The 16,137-nt window shown below is 45.9% G+C and overlaps 1 protein-coding gene across 13 annotated transcripts in view; it reads left to right on the plus strand.

Annotated features, from left to right (window-relative positions):
• Window positions 1-16,137, plus strand: part of CLIP1 (CAP-Gly domain containing linker protein 1) — an 804,228-nt gene that overhangs the window by 444,558 nt on the left and 343,533 nt on the right. The window lies entirely within an intron of this gene.

The following is a 16,137-nucleotide window of genomic DNA, read 5'->3' on the forward strand; positions in this document are numbered from 1 at the left end:
AGCAGGAAACTTGCAAAAGTTGAAGAAAGGGTTTCAGTTAGAGGTGTGACAGGGAGATACTTACACATTTTTGTGGAGCATGTTGACATGTTATATTTGTGCAGATTATGAATATTTCTTTCAAATGATACATTTGATAACAACACATTATATTATGTTTTGAATGGAAAATTTGCTCTGAACTTTATTCCTAAAGCATATTAGCCAAATGAAATATTTAAGGAAGTCAGGTTTCAGGTTTTAAAGTCTTTATTGCGATTTTTACATCATAAAAGACAGCTTATGGCAAAAGAGTATAAAACATACATTAAAAAGTAATAAATTAAGACCATCATAATTACATAGAACATTTCATCGTTAATAGAGAATTAAACAATATAATAAAGACCTCCTGTTTTTAAACCCCATTTAAAAAAAAAGTTAAGATCGGGATGCCTGCAAATGTCTGGCTCTGATAACCCATGCCCATCCCAGGTATTTGGTAACACCTACGACTACCGCCTCTGAAGTGGTGGTGCGTAGCGCCCACAAAGCCTCAGCACTCCCTCGAACTTTAAGGTTGCGGCAGATGGGCCTAATCCATTTGTTTCTTGGTACGTGATAGGCAGGGCATGCAAATAAAAAATGACCAGCACTCTCCTTGTGGAGAGTACACCACGGGCATGAATCAGTTAAAAGAGGGGACCACTTCTTGGTAAAAGGCCTTAAAGGCAGAGACCCAACTCGGAACTGGTGGTACAGCTTTTTATCAAGTGACTTGGTAATAACGTTCCAATAATTCTCATAAGAGGGATCCAGTTTGTGAGACAGGAATCTACCTGTTAAGCTAGTAGCATCTGAACTATTAACAGACTCTTGTCGAACAAAGGCCCAATATAGTGCTTTGAACTCTTGCTTGGAGGGAAAGATAGTGGACCCTGTGGAGGCCCACAACTGGTTACAACCCATGTCTTCCAAAATTAGTTCAACTTCGCGCAGCCAGGGTATGCTGCTGGACCCCCAAACTGATCTTACTTCCTCTAATTCCCTGGCAAAGAGGCTTAAATCTGGGGACGTCCAAATGCGTCCCCACAGAGCTACTAGCCTATATCAAGCCATCTCATTAATAGGTTTGCAACCCAAGTCCAAACAGAGTGGTTTGGTCGGAGTGGATTGGGGAAGTCCTACCAGTTTACGCATGAATTTGTTTTGAACTTTTACCAGAGTCGATAGGTTCATATACCCCCATAGATCGGCCCCGTACAAAATTGCAGAGCTGACCTTAGTATCATAAATCCTAAGAGCGGGTTTAACCCTTTTTGTCAGAGACCTTTTTTGCTCCTGCAAGAGGCAACCAGTAAGGCGTGCAAATCTTAGGTGAAGTGTGTCAACCTGTGGTTTCCAGCTAAGGCGGAGATCCAAGGTTACCCCTAGATAGGTCATGACCTCTACTTGTTCAAGACTTTCTCCATTCATGCTCACTGAACTTTTAATGGGGCGGCTTTTGGTTAGAACCATAAATTTGGTTTTGCTCACATTCATTTTCATGTCGTTAACCTTGCAAAACTCGTCAAATCTGTTTAGTGCAGTTTGCAGGCCACTACGGGTCTTTGAGAGGAGCAGGGTGTCATCGGCGAAGATGAGCATGGGAAATTTAGTCCCACCCAGTGAAGGAGCATCAGTGGGGGTGTCAGGAAAGAACTTCACCACCTGGTCAATAAACAGCAAAAAGAGCATGGGTGCCAATACACAACCCTGACGGACGCCTCGGGTTACGGGGAAGCAATCCGTCACCTGCCCTTGGCCTCCCCACCTCACCCTGGCAAAGTTGCCCCCTTGTAGTCTTACTACCAGGTCGAGCAATTCCGGCGGCAGTCCCAGGTTTTTCAGGACAGCCCACAGTTTAGCCCTTGGCACAAGATCGAATGCCGACTTTAGATCTACAAAGGCGGCATAGATGGATCCGCCGCCCAACAGCACCACCTTCCAGTAAATCAGGGTGAATCTGAAGACCTGGTCGATGGTGCTGGTGCCTGATCTAAAGCCGGCCTGTAGGGGGGAAAGAATATTTTCCATTTCCATCCAACCCTGGACTCTGGCAAGGACCATCCTGGCAGTGATTTTTTGTAGGGAATCGATTAGGCTTATGGGGCGATAATTGCCTGGGACCGAACGATCCCCTTTTTTGAAGATGGGAAGAATTTCTGCCCCCTTCCAGGACACTGGGATCCGTGCCCCCTTAGCAATGGCATTGGCTACCGAAGTTATGTACGGAACCCAGAGTTGCGGATTAATTTAAAATAAATCGGCCGGGATGGAATCCATCTCCGGCGCTTTCCCACACTGAACCAAACGAAGTGCAGACTCAGTTTCTAAAGAAGTAAAAGTTAGCACTTCGTTATGAGTGGGTTGGGAAGTTTCCCACATAACTTGGTCATCACGAGATTCTAAGTCAGGATCCAAGAACTGACTAGAATAGAATTCGACCCATGCTTCCACAGACACATGATTAACAGGGATTTGTGAATCGGGGTTCCTACCCCACTTCACTATTTCCCAAAATGTAACCTGGTTGGGGGAGCTACACGCCTCTAATAGGTCGGACCAATGGCGCTCATCCCACTCTTTTTTCACCTCCCACTGTACTTTTTTATACTTCAACCGTGCCTCTTTTATATCACTTGTGATCCTGGATTTAACTGCTTTAATTAATTCGCTATGCGCGACTCTGCAAGTTTTATTGTACCATTTTTCCTGACAACCCTGTGCCTTCATCTTTCCTCGAGTTAATGGAAGGGTTAAAAGGACCTTAAGTTTGTTAAAACACTGTTCATGAAGGTCACAGATCTGGTCAGTGGCAGCCGTGGTGGAGGGTAATTTCAAAATGTCGCTCAGAGTCGACGAAACTACCTTCGTTATACCGTCTAAGAGGGAGGGATCCTCCACAACCCTAGACCATTTAAGCCTTCTTCTATCATTAGTTAAGATGGCATCACCCGTTGGATATGCAGTGGATGTAGACCCACCGGGGACACCTTGGAGTCCTAAGCGAACAGACAATGGGTTGTGATCGCTTTCGGGGCGAACCATAACTTCCATATCGATTAGAAAAGACCAATATTAAATTTTTAACAAAATATAGTCTATTCTGCTTTTGCTGACCCCATTGTCAAAAGTGGGTTTACCGGCCTTGTCAGAGGCCGTACGACCATTGGCTGCTCGCAGACCCCAGTCCAAACACAACCCCGCCCAATGTAAGGCCGCCTATGTGCCCCTTTTGATATTATTCAGAGACAGCATCGGGATATTCCACACGATATCATCCTCCAACCCCAGGTCCTCCCCCGCACTGAGCAAAGGTTCAAAAGTGCAGTTAAGGTCCCCTGCTAAGAGGAGGAACTTATCTCTCCCAATCCCTTCGAGGTAAGAATCTAATACATTTAATATAGCTGGACAACGCCCTCCAGGGCGGCCTCGGGCATAGACGTTAATAACTACAACCTCTTGACAATTTTCTTTACATCATTTAATTCCCAGGAGATCCGGGTTATCCACCTCAATTTCCACTGGTCTATAGCCAATAGACTGTTTGACCCAGATAACAAGGCCCCCTGAGGCTCTACCTTTTTGACCCTTCACTGCTGGTTTGAAAACATTTTAAAACCCAACCCTGTGGATTGGATCATGAGCCCAACTCTCTTGAAACAATAAAATATCAAAGATGTCAATAAAGTCTAGCCAATCCTCAGAACCCATGCGCCCCTTTAGCCCCGCTATATTCCATGAAGCTAGTTTGAGCGACACAGCCTGACTGGGGGATGCGATGACATTCTGAGCACATTGAACCACACCTGAAGTATCCCACTTGTTGGATTGAGGATCCACCTCCAGATTAACATCCTTATTATAAATGGGGGCTGTCCCCTTCTCAAAATCCTTTGTACCTCGCCCCATACTCGGTGCCGTGTTACAGACTTCGTCAGCCCCACCAACATACATGCTGGAAACACTCCCACTCCCAACCACAGGGTAAAGTCAGTCGATACCCTCCATGCCCGAAAGGGATTCGAAGCGATTAAACAATGTGGGATAGTACGGGGTAGAGGGTATTCTATCCGCTAGGAATCCTGTGATGGGTCTTCTTGGAAACATATGGTCGGGGGGAACTCACAAGATCGTTTGGGAGAAAAATACCCAAGACCCAATGTCTGCACATCACCCAGCCTACCAAACCTTGCTTCCCTGCGTATAAAATCCACTACCCAGGGGGTCCTTAAAAGATATAATGATACAATCCCCTTCTAAGTCCTTGGTAGAGTGGCCCACCCAATCAACTCTTCTCACGTTCAGTATATCTGTGGAAGAGGGGGGAGGGAGGGGACGATGTTTGTTTAACCAAAATACAACTTTATTTTTGAGATCCGATAGTGTTCAGTTTGGCCCTCCCTGATGGGTGCGACACCTGTTAGGACAATCGTGTATGGGGTGGCTTCAGCTGGTAGATCTGTGCGGGGGGAACCCCGTTTATTGACCTTCTCGGAGTGAATGGAGGAGTTGGTAACTCTACTCCCCAAAACTCTATTACTTATTTTGGGTTGTATGGATGTGTTGGAGTCACCCCTTGCTTGAGCTTGAGCTGAAGTAACCACAGGTGGCTTAGGGATGCTCGGCTGACGCATGAGGTTAGATTTGGAGCTAGCCTTCATTGGGGCCTGTGAAGTCGTGGCCAATGTGGATATGTTATCAGTATTCATAAATCTTCCCCCTACCCCCGTCCCTTCAGGTTTATTTAGGGCAGGCCTGATGGGTGCTGGCTTAGCAGATACTATGGAGGACAATTCACCTGTAGCCACTGCTCCCTGTGATTTTAGATTACTCGAGGGAATAGGATTCACCAGGACACTTTGAGGATTAGCTAGTTTTTTTAAAAGCCCAGTATTGGTATTAACAAGATTCTCGAGTGCATCCAAATTTGAGGTCATCACTCTGGCTCTTTCCAGAACGGGCAGTAGAAGGGTTTTAAATAAAGCTTCTATTTTACCCAGCAAGCCATCATCACTATTAAGACACGTAGGACAGGGATCTGAAGACCCAAAAGGGATGTTAGGAGGGCGCAGGGGATCATTTAAAACCAAGACAGGGAATGGATTAGATGTTACTTAAGGAGTAATGGTTGGCTGGGGTAAGCCATTTGTTTTTGGGATCTTGGTGACACCTCCCCTCTGGCGTCCCTTACATCTTTTCCTCTTGCGCGAAGAGTTTCTCATAGGGTCCTCATCAAAGGATAAATCCGGCAAAGAATGACTAGCAAGAAGCACACTATCCTCAGCCCCACTACCGTGTGAAATACCAGGGTTTGTATCAATATCGGAGGAGATCAGGGACAAGCCCTCCCCTCCCCCCGCCTCACAGTGCACGTCCACCGGCGCTATGACCAAATGATGACTAGCACTCAGTGCCGGTGCCTCGGGACTGGGTATTGTAGCAAGTAAACCTAACGAAGAACGTTTCCCACTAACTAGATCAATGGAGAGCCTTTTTTCAACCATAGCTATCTCTTTTTCCAATATGCCTGTTGCCCTAGAGATAAAGGCGTCCAAGGGCCCAGAAACCACCCCCTTGGACGTCTGCAACTGAACAGTTCGTAACTTTCCAGAGCGTAGAGACATGATTAGTTAGACCAGTGGCAGAGTGGTATGATACAACAGATCCAGGGGGGGTGGCCCAACTCAACCTCGCCCGACCACAGACGGCCACAGACGGTCCCGCCCTTGTCCCGGGCTTCTCCCGGGACGCTCCAGCGCAGCGGAGATTATGGCCTGTAAAGTATAGGGGGAGGTGACAGGAGGTGGGCGGGGCAAGCAGGGAGAGCAGCCCAGGTGTTACGGGTCAGGCTGTCAGGGGTTCCTGGGAGATGGAGTCCCTAGACACACCGCTCGCAGCCCTGCTGCACCAGCCACACACCCCAAAGCAGTACTCAATGTCCCAGCCCCTCCTCCTCAGTCCCAGCTCACAAGAGGAGCCGCGAAGCGGGACCCGGGAAGCGGGTCCGGCGAGATGTGAGTCTTCAAGGGCAGCACCCAGGCAGCAGCAACAAACCAGTCCTCACTCGACCAGCAGGTAGGCAGAATCAGAGTCCCAGGGAGGGTTTGGAAGCGTGGATTTTTGATGCCGTAGATGGGGGGGCGGACCAAGCAGGGAGAGCGGCCCAGGTGTTACGGGTCAGGCTGTCAGGGGCTCCTTGGAGATGGAGTCCCTAGACACACCGCTCGCAGCCCTGCTGCACCAGCAACACACCCCAAAGCAGTACACGATGTCCCAGCCCCTCCTTCTCAGTCCCAGCTCACGAGAGGAGCCGCAAAGCGGGTCCGGCGAGATGTGAGTCTTCAAGGGCAGCACCCAGGCAGCAGCAACAAACCAGTCCTCACTCGACCAGCAGGTAGGCAGAATCAGAGTCCCAGGGAGGGTTTGGAAGCGTGGATTTTTGATGCCTTAGATGGGGGGCGGGGCAAGCAGGGAGAGCGGCCCAGGTGTTACGGGTCAGGCTGTCAGGGGCTCCTAGGAGATGGAGTCCCTAGACACACCGCTCGCAGCCCTGCTGCACCAGCCACACACCCCAAAGCAGTACACAATGTCCCAGCCCCTCCTCCTCAGTCCCAGCTCACGAGAGGAGCCGCGAAGCGGGACCCGCGAAGCGGGTCCGGCGAGTAGTGAGTCTTCAAGGGCAGCACCCAGGCAGCAGCAACAAACCAGTCCTCACTCGACCAGCAGGTAGGCAGAATCAGAAGTCCTATATGTGAAATTTGAAAACGGTGCAGCGTAGTCGCTTGTGTCTAAGTATACAGAGCAAGTAGGTCGCATTTTACATGCAGGGCTTCTGGGGCAGGGGTTGTACCCCCTTAAAAATATTGAAAAAGATAGGGCAAAATACAGTAACTGTACAGCACAGTTTGCTAAAGAAACTGAAACGTATAAGTTTAAATTGTTGTCTTTCATTGCATCATCTTTTCTGACCCTCAGTGACATGTAAAAATTGTGCCTTACAAACCCTCCCAAGGCAGTACACAATCAGAAGAATGAAATCTGGAATTTTAATGTTTTAACATTCTAATCTCAGGTACCCTGCTTAACAAAGTGAGTGATTCCCACAAAATCAGTTAATCACCCTGTGCCTTTGTTTCATTTTCTGAAAAAAATTGAACAATTTGCATACAATTAGATACATATATCAAGAGCATTGTAAAAACAAAAGAATAAGAATGTGTGATTTATTTTAACGTGATAAGTTAGTTACTTTAAGCCAAGCAAGGCAGTGATTCAGCTTCTTTAAAGATCTCTATAACCTGGCTTGTGAAATGTGGAAGAGGTGTGGTGCAGCGGCCCCGGCAACTGACTCCGGAACCCGGGAGCTCACGGTTGGATCCCCGGTGCCGGCGGCAGATCAGCCCAGCATCATGTGACTCTGGGCAATAGCTCGCTTAATCTTCCTGAGGGCCCCCAGCGCCTTGACACCTTCGGGTGATTGTTCGCGCTTTACAAATACTGGATAATGTGGCATTGCTCTGTGTCACCCAAAGAGGCTAAAGGAGTAGCTGCTTCCTGGTCCTGTTGCCCTCTGCTCTTTAAATTGAAAGTGATTGTTGCTTTTTTGTACAATACATATTTCTGGCTGTTCTGGGATACTGTCATTATTGTAAAGAATATGAGGATAATTTCACCTAGATCTGAGTGAGATTGTCATTAGAGTCCCCTAGTCCTCCTGTGAGAACCCCAGTGCACTGCTTCACTTGCGGATGTAGTAAAAGGAAGATGCATAGAGTGCATGTCAAGCAATCGCTTCAAATGCACATTTTACCCTTATTTCATTTTTCACTTTACCATAAAGCTAATGATAGAAGAGATAGTCAGCAGTGTAGTGCCTTGTGTATTATAGAGCGCATGAACCCTATTGTCCCTAACGGACTCTGTAGTCGAGTGATGTTAGAAAATGGTCTTCTTTGCAGATGCCCACTATTTTTTGCCTCCATTAGAACTGCTAACAGGCCTGTGCTCGTGCTCTTTTCCCCAAAAAAGTGATGTGAAGTGGTATTCCCAATTGGCAAGGTCCTTTGCCCACTTTAAAAGTCCCTAGTAAGCGGCCATCTTAGTGAGGGCGCGCTGGGGAACGTCGCTCGGACGACGCTATAAAAATAGGACAAGAATCCTTTCTGCAGACTGCTTGCTTTCTCTCCTGAGGCTTGAGCCGGGAGGTGTGCATTTTTATTTGCTGCTGTGTTTAAAAATAATTGAATCGTATAGAATTTACCTATGTGTCCTCCCCCCTCCCTCGCGCTAAACTTCAAAACGCCTTAGCGTTTCTCTCTGGCATTCACTTCTAACGTTGCCTTGCACCTGGTCACTTAAAAGGTGTGTGTACTTTAGCGACTTGTCATTTCACCTTAGTTCGGGCAGCTTACTTGCTCGGTTCCTGTCTGTGGGTGTGGCCGATCTAAAGGCCGGCATCTGCGGGGACTCGGTGCTCGAGAACAGCGGCCATCTTAGTGAGGGCGCGCTGGGGAACGTCGCTCGGACGACGCTATAATAATAGGACAAGAATCCTTTCTGCAGACTGCTTGCTTTCTCTCCTGAGGCTTGAGCCGGGAGGTGTGCATTTTTATTTGCTGCTGTTTTTAAAAATCATTGAATCGTATAGAATTTACCTATGTGTCCTCCCCCTCCCTCGCGCTAAACTTCAAAACGCCTTAGCGTTTCTCTCTGGCATTCACTTCTAACGTTGCCTTGCACCTGGTCACTTAAAAGGTGCGTGTACTTTAGCGACTTGTCATTTCACCTTGGTTCGGGCAGCTTACTTGCTCGGTTCCTGTCTGTGGGTGTGGCCGATCTAAAGGCCGGCATCTGCGGGGACTCGGTGCTCGAGAACAGCGGCCATCTTAGTGAGGGCGCGCTGGGGAACGTTGCTCGGACGACGCTATAAAAATATACGTACATGGCTCAGCGCAGCGGACGCGCATTGCGGGCGCGCCGATCGCGTGCCGGAGTCAAGCCAGAGTCCAGCCCGTCTGCGCCCGTCCGCGCCCGAACGGGGCACGGGGCTGGACTCTACAAGCCATGTTCCACTACTCCCACTCAATCTATTAACAGTATACAACCTCGCATCTATTATTCCAAATCTGATCTTTTAAAACTGGGTAAGTCACCTCCGCAAAACTGTCTGCACTCTATTACCCCAGATTATTTACCCGAGCAGTGTAGCTCATGCCATCAACCTCTTCCCAAACCAACGATGACTTCCAATAATACGATGTTCCTTAATCTAGTACTACTCAACTGCAGATCTATGCCTAAACATAAAATTGAAATCTATGATATGCTGATTAAAGAAGATATTGACGCCATGTTTATTACAGAAACATGGCTAGACGAAGCGTCCTCCCCAGATATCTTGGAGGCCATCCCCAACAACTATAGCCTCCTTAGAATCGATCGACCTAAACAACGGGGAGGTGGCCTAGCAATAATCTGCAAAGAAAAACTAGAATGCACCTTAACTGAACTTAAAATCACTGACAGTGAATGTGGCAGATTCACCATTAAACTAGATCATACCACCACAATCACTGGCTTACTTATATACAGACCCCCGGGCGCAGCAATGCCCTTCTGTAGCCAACTGATTGATCTCACAACCCAGCTAGCCATTAGACATCAAAATGTCATCATCCTTGGCGACCTCAATATACATCTAGAGGATAGCCATTCTAAAGAAGCTCAGCTTCTATTGAATGCCTTTAACTCAGTTGATCTTAAACTCCTCTCCACTCTGCCCACGCATCAACAAGGACATTTATTCGACCCCATTTTCGCTAACTGGGAACGCATCAACAGCTTACCTCCCATCCCATTAATATGGTCGGACCATAGTATGGTGCCGTTTAAGATCGCTAGTAAACCTATCTACAACACCCATGCTAAATTGCCACCTTACAGGCGCCGCAACTTTAAAAAGTATACTACTGAGCTTCTGTCACAAGAACTAACTGATCATCCTCCTCTTAAAGGAAACTCCCTACAGGAAGTTTGGGACAACTATGAATCTTGGATAACTAAAGCCCTGGACAAAATTGCTCCATGGACTAATAAACCTCCTACCAGACAATCCAAAAGTGCCCCATGGTTTACGGAAAAACTTAAAACTGCTAAGGCCCTTTGCAAATCCATAGAAAGGAAATGGAGAAAAAACTACACTCCGGAACTCAGAGAAATTAACAGAACCGAACTGAAAAAATATCAAAAATTGGTAAGAGCAGAAAAGAGCGCCTATTTAAAAAGCAGAATTGTGGAATCTAAAAACCCTACGAAGGAGCTCTTTTGTATCTATAGAGAAATTACCAACCCATCTCGCTTAGATACCAAAGATACTTATTCCACAGAGATTTGCGAGCAGATAGCAGATTTCTTTGTGGATAAGGTTGAAAAAAATCTATGCTACATTCTCCAGTAACAATAATACAATAGCAAACACTGATTGCAACCCAGAATCCACTTCTTTAAAATCTCTCCTCACCAATTTCAAGACCCCTAATAAACAGGAATTAATAAAAATTATTAATGGAATTGGCTCAGGATCCCCCATGGACGCCTGCCCCCCGGAACAATGTAAAGCGATCATGGAAAACATACTGCTAGATCAAATAAGCAACATGATCGCCTTATCCTTCCAAGAAGGCCACGTCCTAAAAAACTGGAAATCTGCCCAAGTTATACCCCTGAAAAAAAAGCCAAATATCCCTATATCTCAGCTTCAAAATCTCAGGCCAATCTCGCTTCTCCCTTTCTGTGCCAAAATTATAGAAAAGGTGGCCAACTTACAACTTATGGAGTTCCTGGAAAAAGAATCCCTCCTCCATCCCTCTCAGTCAGGGTTTAGATCAGGCCACTCAACGGAATCTGCTGTTCTGTACTCAACCGAACAGATTCGAAAGCTGGTAGACGAGGGAGAGACAGCAGCGTTGGTCCTATTGGACCTAAGTGCAGCGTTTGATACCGTGCTGCACTCAACGCTGCTGTCTCGACTATCAGACATAGGAGTTAGAGACCTGGCCCTCACCTGGCTCCAGTCTTACCTAGCTGACAGGACATTCCAACTCCATTGCCCACCCTTCCAGTCTTTGTCACGCAGTGTATGCCATGGGGTTCCACAGGGCTCTAGCCTGAGCCCTACTTTATTTAACATCTACATAGAACCCCTGGCACGCATTGCGGAGAATTTTGGAGTGGGCATCGTCAGCTATGCTGACGACACTCAGTTGATTTTTAAAATAACTCCAGACAGCAGTGACCGTGCTAACAATTTCTCCAACTGTATGTTAGGGATAGCAACCTGGATGGACAACAACTGCCTCCGTTTAAATGGAGACAAAACAGAAGTATTAATAGTAGGCAAAGCGACATCGATATGGTCCCAGGCTTGGTGGCCTAGTGAACTGGGAGAACTTCCCATGCCAGTGGAGAAAGTTAAAAACCTAGGCATCATGCTGGATGCCGACCTCTCAGGTAAAGCTCACGTAAACAAAGGCTTCAGCACCCTAAAAATTCTGCGCAAAATACTAGATCTCCTGCCAACTGAAGCGAGAAAAACCATAGTTCACGCCTTGATTTCTCCTCACTTGGACTATGGAAATGTCCTCCTTTTAGGTCTCAATCAGAAGGGACTGCACCAACTACAATGCATACAGAACTCTGCAGCTCGACTAGTGCTCGGTCTCCCGAAGAAAACTTCCATTAAAAACGCCCTTGCCAAACTTCACTGGCTACCAATCAGAGAAAGAATTATATTCAAATCTCTCTGCTATGCTCATCGCATTGCCCATAATAAAGGCCCCAGCTACCTCAAAGACCTCATCACCATTCACCGGCCGATTAGAGATCTGAGATCCTCTGGCATGATGCTATTCAAAATACCTCGCATCTCTAAAGCCAAAATGGGTGGAAAATCCTTTCGCTACCTTGCCACTAAGTCCTGGAACGCTCTACCAATCCATCTACGGATGGAGCCCTCCGAATCGAGATTTAGAGCTAAACTGAAAACCCACCTTTTCCCTAAACACTAACTTCTGTTACCTATCCGTATCATCCTCCGGATGAGTCTGTATTGCAGTAAGCGCAGAGACACACAGCTCTGTGTAACCAGGCGCTAAATAAATGTCATATTATTATAAGGTATCAGTGGTACGCAGGGCAAGGGTGGTAAAGGGTCTTCAGGACGCAGCACTGTTTTGTGCCACCATTGGTGTCCCAAGTAAAAGTGTGACTGCCGTTACAGCCCTGCTCGAGCAGCCTGTCTGCTTGAGAGTGACTGCAGACACCTGGTGCTGCAAAGCCATACCACTGCCTTTATATGTAAGTGTAAGTCACTCTTAAGGTTGTCCTCCTAGACCCAGGAGGTAGAGTGCATTATATTAAAGGTGTGGATGTGTATGTTTATACATAAATATCCCTTCAGTAACTCTGTTAAAGCAAGGTTTTACTGTAAGAGACCATTGATTAATATGGGCTGGCTACCGAGAAAACTCAAGGTATCCAGTTCCGTTATGAAACAACCAGTGGCGGCTGGTGGTGACATTTGAAAGTGGTGTGGCGTAAACGTTTGGTATGACTTTTATGTAGTGAGTGACTCGAGGAAGCTTAATGGACAAACATGGGGTCCAGGGTAGGTCCTCCTTCAGAGAATTTTTTAAATAAAAAATTGGTAAATGGTCCATTTTAAAGCAAATTAATTTAGTGATGAAGCAAGGCTTATAAAGCAGTGGGAACGTATAGTTTTCAAATATTAAATACTTTAAAAACTGGCCTATATCTTACTGCAATAATATGTTCAACGGTTACTCTAATGTGCAATTTGGGACCCACAGCTGCTGATTGCAAACAGGCATATAGAAATATGTGCTAACAACAAAAACTACCTGCCCCAGTAGATGAAACAGGCCCCTGATGGGGGTCCTTAGATAAGCACGCTGTCACCAAAGCAATATAAGTGCAGGAAAGATCAGTCACGCCAAATAATACAAAAATATAAAGTTTATTTGGTTTTTAACAAATATTTTAAATGGATATCTTGTTTAGTATAATACATATAAAAGTATCAAAAGCAGAAAATTTCAAAGAATATCATCCCACACTCCACTCTCATACTACACATTCATTCCTTCATAATAGTCACCGCTCAACACACAACTCCGTATCTCAATCACACAATTAATCACATTCACACAGGCACAAAAAATGGATCAACACCACAAGGTGTTTCTGAGACCGAGTGATACGGCTCATCATAGCAAAGGGGATAGGGGTAGATGCCGTCCAGCTTCCCCTTCACAGAAAATGCCAACGCACGTTTCGGTGTGTGGCCCCCAGCTGGGGCTACACCTTCTTCAGGGCGAAAAGCGAAGCAATGAATGGAAAAGAGGGTGAGAAAACAGGAATCCAAGAGGCAGGGAAGTTTTAGTCCATCAGTCTGCGGGACGCAACGTAAGAGGCACCGGGCAGATAACCTCACTATATGCCGAGAAAGGACGCTCTGTTAAGAAGAACAAATTATTTCCAACAGATTCCTATATGGTGCACGATTCTGGAGAGAGGTATCTTTTTTTATTATATCAGAAGCCGGCAGCACATGGACCTTAGATCAGGAACCAGGGGCTTGCCGTAGGTAGTGGTTTTTACACCCTCCGATCCGAGGATTCGGGGGTTCTCAGCAATGGACGAATCCGCAATATCGCTCAGATGGTCGGGCTCCTCAACTTGATAGTGGCGGCTTAATGGACAAAAAAGATTGGTAAATGGTGCATTTTAAAGCAAATTAATTTAGTGATGAAGCAAGGCTAATAAAGCAGTGGGAACGTATAGTTTTCAAATATTAAACACTTTAAAAAACTGGCCTATATCTTACTGCATTAATATGTTCAACAGTTACTGTAATGTGCAATTTGTACAACAAGACATCTTCAGCCTTAAAGTGTGTGCTTGCACTGGATGCGGCATACACTTTGGAAGAAAATGCTCTAACCTGTCTTCGGAAAGGACCCACAGCTGCTGATTGCAAACAGGCATATAGAAATATGTGAACACAGGTCTTTAAGTGGGATGAAAAATGTGGGTGCTCTCCAAAAGCGTACATGTAAAATACATTTCTGTGATTCCTATAGTGTGCTACCTGACTGGTATTTTGGTTTCTCTCTGAGATGTAATTGCATCCAGATATGTAACACAACTTATACACACCTAAAACTGGCCAGTACGATTGGTTTTGTCAATGGTTTTTAGCTGTTTAGGATAAATGAGTAACATCAAGATTTAAAAAAAAAAAAAATAATTAACCTTCAAAATGTTTCAAATCTGACATTTCAATAATATTGAGGCCTGATGGAGTTTTGGCCTTCAGTTCTGTGTGCTTTATGTTAGATATGCATGTCCTTTCTCTCTGCACATCTCGTCCCTCTGCACATCTTCAACCACCTCTTTCCTCTTAATCATCCTCTTTTCACTCTTCCCCGAATGCACTTCGCTTCTTCCTCACTTTACCACTTCCAAACACACACTGTACTCACTCACATTTAAGCAATTTATTTCCTTTTGCTTTTGCCCGGTAAATATTTTGCCATCTGTGCACCCTTTTCAGGCACATTTTCACAGAATTGCAATTACAACTGGAATACTTGACCATTTATTTATTTATTTAATTTATTTAATTTATTTATTGAATTTGTATGGTGCAACAGCTACCCAGAGGGTTTCCCGGCGCCTGTGCTCAACTAGTAAGGGACACTAAGATGTTAAATCAAGTCAGGGCTTATTGATTGAATAACCAGGTCTTAATGCCTTTTCGGAATTTTATATAGCTCGGTTCCAGTCGTAATGGAAGAGGGAGTGAATTCCATGAGGCCGGAGCCAGCTGAGCGAAATAGCGGCCGCCCATTCGCGCTCGTTTGAATCTGGGGACCACAAACTTAGCCTGATTCATTGCGCGAAGGTTACGAGTTGGAATGTATTTTTGAACCAGTTTACATAAGTAACCGGGAGCCGTCCCCATGTTAATTCTGAACTTGAAACATAGAGCTTTAAGTTTAGATCGATTGCCTATCTTGAGCGAGTGTAATTTGGGAAGATGGTCGGAGATGTGCGTCCGATTGGGGAGGCGAAGAAGTACCCTGGCTGCCGCATTTTGGATGACTGGCAGCCACCGAGTGACCTCTTTGTTATTAACTAGATATAGGATGTTCCCGTAATCCAGTAATGAGCCAATGAGGGCCTGGACTGCTGTCTTTTGCGCCCCTTCAGGCAGCTGCCAAAGAATTTTCCTTAGCCATTTTAAATGGCGAAGCAGATAGAGGCAACTTTTGCAGCTTGTCACATAGACAGTTAATCGTCTATCACAATGCCCAAATTGCGAACGGACTGCACTGGTAGTGGGGTTGGACCCATTTCAGTAGGCCAATGTAAAGGACGCCAGAGCTCTTTTTGGTTTCCAAGAATAAGCAGCTCAGTTTAATCGCCATTCAGTTTCAATTTGTTGGCGTGCATCCATTCCGCAATCCTTTGAAGACCACCACGAAGGGGAGACGCCTCAGTCTTATCTGCTGCTGATAAGGAGAAGACCAGCTGAGTGTCATCCGCATAGGAAAATATTGTGAGGCCTGCTTCCTCTGCTATTTCCGCTAGCGGACTGATGTAAATATTAAAAAGCAGCAGGCTTAAGATCGAACCCTGAGGCACTCCATAAGGGGAGGTCCGACTGCTCGAGTTATTGTTTTTAGAAAACACTTGAAACAACCTATTGGACAGAAAGCTCTCTAGCCATTTCAGGGCTGAGCTTCTCACCCCTTTCCTTTCCAGATTCTGGATCAGAGTTACATGAGATATGGTATCGAAGGCGGCACTGAAATCCAATAAAATGAGTGCCACCGTACCACCCTCGTCTAGTCTCTGACGAATAGTTTCCGTCATTCCCAGGAGAGTGGATTCGGTTGAATATCCAGCTCTAAACCCAGATTGTGACGGGTGCAGAAGATTGTTGGTGTTAACAAATTCCGCCAATTGATTGTTCACATGCTTTTCCATCATTTTGGAAAAGATCGATAGAAGTGAAACAGGGCGGAAGTT

The sequence above is a fragment of the Lissotriton vulgaris genome, chromosome 11 (assembly GCF_964263255.1).
Source record: "Lissotriton vulgaris chromosome 11, aLisVul1.2, whole genome shotgun sequence".
Taxonomy (NCBI): Eukaryota; Metazoa; Chordata; class Amphibia; order Caudata; family Salamandridae; genus Lissotriton; species Lissotriton vulgaris.